The following is a 7,363-nucleotide window of genomic DNA, read 5'->3' on the forward strand; positions in this document are numbered from 1 at the left end:
CGCGGTTAATCGTTTGTGTAGTAGTGTCGCTTCGCATTTAAATCGTTTGCATTTGTGCTTGTAACATTTGTATGTTTGTTTGGATGCTTGTGTGTGGCTTGACTAGAATTTATTTGCGGCACCAAAATTATTCCTTGAGTTCCATCCTTAATTCAAATATGTGTCCAAATTCTCTACATATTTCTGGGAAATGAAAAGGTTTACAAAATGGGAAAGAGACATTGGGCTCAATCAGCCCCCTCCCCGCTTCCCTGGCCTGCTAAACCATCCCTCCTCCCTCCCTTCTGGCCCACGCCGTGGCCTACTCTCGGCCTAGCCGCACAGCCCAGCTAGCAGCCCACCTCCCTTCCTCTCTTCTCCCACTGACATGTGGGGCCTAGCCACCAGTCAGATGAGCACGTAGGAGCATCGTCCTCAGTGCGTCCGCTCCGTGTCGCTCGGCCATCTCCTTCCCTGAGCGCGTGGAGCACGCCGTCAAGATATTTTCGGCGAACTGACCATCTCCCATTGTTGATTTCTTCCCCTGCCAAAATATCGGCGACCTCACTATGCTCTACCGCCTTCCTCCATCGTCGTCTTCCCAATCCATCCTTATCTCTTCTAATGAACCCATCGACAGCGCACCAGCGACTGTACGACATGAGCACCACCGCCCCAACAGTCGTCGGGGATATTTCTCCGCGAACCGACCTACCGCAGTTATAAAAGGACGACCATGGCCGCCGTCGTCGAGCACCTCACCAAGTTTGGGCGCAAGCCAGAGCCGAGTGAAGCATGATAGCTATTTAGGATCATCTAGGTGTAGATTGGAGGGTGAATCCAGTACTAGTTAGTTCAATTCGACCTCTAACATGATACAGAGAGGGAGGCAATGAGAGAGGGAGATGTAGGAGTGGCTGACCATCGGCTTTGGAGGAGGATAAATAGTCCATGTCGAGGTCCAGTCAGTGGCGTCGTCTGGCATGGTGGTAGACGGTCTGGTGGTGGCACTTCCCGCTGCTTTAGCACTCCCTTGATCGGTAGGGTTAAGGCAGTAAGTGGGGATCATGGTGGCTGTAGTGAACTTCATCTCTGCACCCTAGCCCCCACCTCCCTCTATATAGTGCTGCGCGACGGGGGCCCACCAACCTTGGTTTGGTTGGATGCCCCCGATCAGGGCACTGGATCATGCCCCGACTTGACCGTTGGGCCGAGTCGGATGAGATCAACACTAACAATCTCCCCCTTGATCTCACCTCATACTTAAACTCAACTTTGTTTATCTTTTTCCCATTCCATCACAGATCAGTGCATAGAGCATGCTTCATCGTCACGGTCAGTTACCATTAGATTTAGCAGCTACAATGCACCTCTCTATTTTGAAATAGATACTCAACTAGGCCCATAGTATCAAAAAATCATAGGCTTTCCAGTAAACCCATGTCGACTATGTGTTCTCTGAACACCCTGGGTGGTAAGCCTTTGGTAAGTGTATCCACGAGTACTTACTCGGTACTTATGTGCTCAATGCTTTCAAAATGATTCTGGATTTTCTCCTTTACAACATGTAACTTAGTGTTAATGTGTTTGGCGGCACACTTGGCATGTTGTCTTAGGAGTTAACTAACTTTAAATGGTTATTGTTGTTGACTACCATTGTTAAATCCGGATACTAATTCCCTTAACCTCTTTTGCCTGTTCCTTAAGCCTCATGTCAAACTATACTATGGAATGCATCACTAATGACACCACAACTGTTTCTTTGGAGCTTTTTCATAATATTACTCTAACTGCGAGTGTTAGTAATGCTGTGGATTTCACTACACATCTCGCCAAGACTTAACTTTTGTACCCTCAACTATTTGAGAGTGCTTGTTCTTTCTTACTCAGCATAAGGCCTATGACATTTTGCAAAATTGCAAGACATTCTCAACTCCATTCCAGTGATCTATATCTGGACTGGACTTCTGCCAAAATATCCCGGATACATAAACTACGTCAGGGTAAGTTCTTACTTGTACTTGTACACTCATCAAGCTTCCAACAGCTGAAGCATATGGAACCATGTTCATTTGATCGATCTCATATCGGTTCCTGGAACACTTAAAGTTCCCAAAACTATTACCCTTGACTATAGGAGCAAGCGTATGTTTCCTCGCATGCATACTTTATTTCTTTAAAACTTTTCTATGTATGCCATTGTGATAGTCCTAATACCCCATTTTCTTCTATCTCGGTGAATTTTGATTCCTAGAACCAATGACGCTTCACCAAGATCGTTCACATTGAAACTTGAGGACAAAACTTCTTCTTCTCCAATGATAGATTAACATCACTACTAGTGAGTAGAATATCATCTATTCATAGGATGTGGAAAATGAATTTTCCATTCTTGATCTTCGCATAACGCTATTGTCCTTCTCATTTTCTTTAAACCCAAACTTTCTTATCGTTTCATCAACTTCAAATACTACTGTCTAGAGACTTACTTTTGACCCATAAATGGATTTCTACAGGTGACATCCCTTATGTTCTTTTCTTCCATGATAAAAATCTTTTGGGTTATGCCATGTAAACGTTTTCATATAAATCCCCATTTAGGAATGTCGTCTTTACATCTATCTGATGTATTTCTAAATCGTAATGTGCCATGAACACCATTATGATTCTAAAAAAAAATCCTTGCATGAGACTAGAGAGAAAACTCTAATTGTAATCTTTTCATTCTCTTTGCGTAAAGCATATTGCTACAAGTCATGCTTTATATCTTTCTACAATCCCTTTAGAGTCACATTTTGTCTTGTAGACCCATTAACAACCTATTGTTTTAGCGCCATTAGGAATTACTTCTAAAACCCAAAATCATTGGTATTCATCGAATTCATTTCAACTTTCATAGTTTCTTGCCATTTAAACGAGTAAACGCTTCTCATGGCTTCTTCAAGTGAGGTGGGATCACCCTTCATTTGAATTTCTTTACTAACATTGACTTCATTGTCATCAGAAAAACCGGTTTACTAATTCTTTGAGACAATCTGGGGCCTCAGCTACTGGCACTTTCATATGGGGCTGTTGTTGCCCTTCATTGCCAAGTGACAATTGATTCTACAGGCTCCTGTATCACAAGATCCTTGTTTACATTATTCATCTTCTTCGAAGAGCCAACAACATGTGTTGTATAAGTCATACAACATCAACAGGTATTGAGAAATTTGTTGTTTTGAATCACTAAAGTGGGCATGCAGTCCCGCTTCTCTTCAAGTCTTAGGTCTCTACATACCTCTACATACCATGCTCCCCCAGATCTTCCCATCTTTTCTAAAGATAGTGTATCTTCAAATATCTTATTTTGGGTTTAATCCATTAAAACCTCATATGGCGCTTTAAGCACCACCTTAACATCTTTGAGACTGACTATGCTATCTTCTTGTTGGAACTTTAAAAGGTCCAGGAATTTAGCTATTTCTCTGCTTAGGGGTATCATTGTTGTGACCGTTGTACTCCTCCAATGGTTTTATCTTAATTAATCTTTATCCCTCTCTTAATGAAGAGTATCTTTCTTAATTGATCTTTATTTCACTCTTAATGAAGAGTATTTTTCTTAATTGATCTTAATATTCTCCCCCTCAAAATATGGCATGAACTTTACTGCCATAATTTTGAGAACTATTTAGAAAACCTGTGAATGAGGAGACACTTATAACTTACTTCATTCACATGATTATGTCATGTAAACAAAGTTATTTCTTAATTCATATAGGAGTACACTTTCTTTATTTTACTTCGAGAACTCAACGAGGTCTTTCATTAGTAGTGCTTTTGCAAGTCACACTTGCATCTTTTCTTATACTTTGATTAGTATTGACCATGACGATGCATTTCTATTGTGCCACGGTCAATACTAGGACAGCATATGAGCTACCCAAACTTCTCTCTCTATGCGGGATACAAAACATGTGAATTATCACAAAACATCTCCCACCATGTAGGATAGACTAGCATAAGTACTATGCCAAAACTTCTCCCCATGCGGGATACATCTATGCGAAAACTTAGTCATGACGACTAAAACATTCACTTATACTTCATTTTCCAATTAAATCTTCCCGTTGGTTCTAATTTAATCATAAAATTAGTAAACTAACAAAAAATTGTCCTAAACAGGCTTGACTCAAGCCTTTTAATTCACATATCCTAGCATTGCAACCCATTGGCATACAACTGAGTGATCTCGTTGTTTAAAAATAAAACATACAATATGCTTCTTCATCAATTCTATATCACCGTTGGGCAGAAAATAAAATTAATGCATAAAAACTCATAAATTAACTTGAAAGACATACAACTACTCTTCAAAATTAAATTCTCCCGTTGGTTCGAATTTAATTAGAAGATGATCAACTTCATTGCAACGGAAACAAGTTAATAAAATACATTCTATTAGTTCAGGAGCATTTCATGGTCCTTATCTACTCTCTGAAAAATTGACCATGTTGGTGTAAATTTTTTTAGAGATTTAAACCTCTAACTTAAATTCATTATAATATTATCATCATCAACGTTGGTCAAAAAATGATAATACCATAATCTTACTTAAACAAATTAGACTACTCTAATTTAAATTTTTCTATTGGTTCCAATTTAATTAGATGATAAACATAATCATAATTTACTAAATATAACTGCTCTTTAAATTAAATTCTCCTGTTGGTTCGAATTTAATTAGGAGATAATAAACATTAAATTTGCAGCGGAAACATAAACATAATTGGTGAATTTCACCCATAGGAAAATTCTCTTTGATAATTTTCTTTGAGCCATTAATCATTTTCTAGGAAATAAACATTTACTGGAAAAAGAAAAAGAAAAATGGACTCATTTCTTCACTGTTGCTCGGCCCAGCGGCAAAAACCGACCTGGCCTGCTCTTCTCGCGTGCGTGCTGTGCCTTCCAAGTCACAACGTGGGCCTGGGCCGGCAAAGCTATCCGCCCGCGCGCTCCCACCTGGGCCAGAACCTAGTCCGATCAGCGCTAGCCTTTGATCTTGATCGGACGGCCATCCGTGCTCCTCAGCGTAACAAAAACGCCCAGCCGGTCGTGCACCCAAGAACCCTAGCTAAATCGCCCCTCCTTTTTCTCTCTCTACACCCACGATGGTCCGCTCTCTCTCCCTTCTCTTTCTAGGACCTCAGCGGTCGGAGATGGTGGCGCCACCGTGGGGCCCCTCGCTAGTGAGCGTACTCGCCTGAGGCTGAGCACGTTGCCGTCGAGTGGCCTTGCACCATTGCCCTTGATCGCCCGGCTCGAGGCTTCCCCTATGGCCGCCTACCGCTGAGAGACACCAGAGTGAGCCCACGGCGGAGGGATGGTGGTGCCATAGTTGGCCCCCTCGCCGGCGTGCGTGCTCCCCATCGGGTGAGCGCACCAACGTTGAGTGGCCTAGACGCGGTGCCCTAGAACGGCCATAGTACACCAACATGGAGGCCCTTCCCGGTGTGATCCGGTGAGTGGAGGCCGACGAGGTAGGCCACCTCCCTAGCCCTCCCCTTTCCCCTTGATCTTCTCTGTTTGAACTTCTTTCTTTTCTTCTCAAAGCTAGTCCGATTTAGGGTTAGGGTTAGGGTTAGGGTTAGCCCAACTGTTCATCTTCCCCATCTGTCTTCGCGAGTTAGGGTTTCAAGTTGTTCTCTAAATTAAGACCCCCTTTTGTTGTTCTTTTCTACACCCTGATTGGGGTTAGGGTTCACATCGAACCCTTTGCTTAGATCTGAATCGGATCACTCACCTCCTTGTAATTGCTGCTACCCCTTCCAAAACTATGCCTAGAACATGGCTCTGATACCATTGATAGCTATTTAGGATCATCTAGGTGTAGATTGGAGGGTGAATCCGGTACTAGTTAGTTCAATTTGACCTATAACATGATACAGAGAGGGAATCAATAAGAGATGGAGATGTAGGAGTGGCTGACCATAGGCTTTGGAGGAGGATAAATAGTCCAAGCTGAGGTCCAATCGGTGGGGTCATCTGGCGTGGTGTAGATGGTCCGGTGGTGGCACTTGCCGCCGCTTCAGCATTCCCTTGATCGGTCGGGTAAGGGTAGTAAGTGGGGATCATGGCGGCTGTAGTGAACCTCATCTCTGTGCCCTTGCCCACACCTCCCTCTATATATTACTGCATGATGGGGGCCCACCAACCTTGGTTTGGTTGGATGCCCCCAATCATGGCACTGGATAAGGCCGGACTCGACTGTTGGGTCAAATTGGATGAGATCAACACTAACAAAGCACAGCCGAGTCATCATCGGAGCTGAGGCATGCGCCCGTAGAATGAAGGAATCGCAGAGCCTCCCTTCCCTCTTGGCACACACGGCCACCGCCTGGGAGCACCACCTCAGCCCGCCGCTCACCGCGCAGCAGAAGCTGAGCCAGCATAGCCTTGGGTCGCTGCCACCGCTGGGGAACTCGAGCTCAAGCTCGCGCGTGCACTCACCGAATTGGGCCGAGCACCGCTGATGCCATCCTCCGCCTGTGCTCAGCTCGGAGATGCACTGCTCCAGCCATAGGCCCGCCCATGCCGGAGCACCACTGGAGCCATGCTCGCCATTGTCGCAATCTAGCTTTGCTTGCTCACCTCTGCCCACCATGACCGCCGCCCTGTGCATCCCCACCATCGATGCACCTCTGTTCTCCCTCTCTTGCCCCTTTCATTTCTCTATGCTCTGCTCTCTCCCTCTATCCTTCCCTCTCTTTCTCTGGCTCTCTCTATTGACTGAGCCGAATGGGAGAGGAGTCATGAATACCATCGCTGGGATCCAAGGCTGCTCGGCCACGTCACTTGGGCCAACAGGGATGTGCCACCTCCTCCCTCGAGTCCCACACAATAGCCACAGCAACCCATCTCCTTTCTCTCCCTTCCTCTATGGATGCGATTCACCTAGACCGGAGAGACGGGGAGTGCGGTCCATAGATCGGCTTACAATCATAGTGCCGGTCAGCTGGACAGTCCACTGGGTCCACGTGTCAACCAGGCAGGAAAATGCTACATGCACCCGGGAAACGTACACGGGAGATTAAAAGTAAGCCTTTTTAATTACAAAAAAATTCTAAAAAAATTCCTAAATAAACTAGGTACACCCAAGAGCCAACCCAAGCTTTCCCATATCATTTTCATTACCCTGATTTCTAGAAATAATTCCCAAAATATATTCCACATATCCTTTTCCAATTAAATCTTGGAAAATCAATATCTCCTCTATCCTAAATCCAAATCCCTTGCTTCTTCCACCAAAAATCGTCTAAAATCAAATCCTATCCATTTATATCCTTTGCTCCACTATTTGGTGCCCATTTAAATTCTAGTTTGTATGCTTTTCGTTTCTTTA

Source organism: Miscanthus floridulus, chromosome 16 (assembly GCF_019320115.1).
Source record: "Miscanthus floridulus cultivar M001 chromosome 16, ASM1932011v1, whole genome shotgun sequence".
Taxonomy (NCBI): Eukaryota; Viridiplantae; Streptophyta; class Magnoliopsida; order Poales; family Poaceae; genus Miscanthus; species Miscanthus floridulus.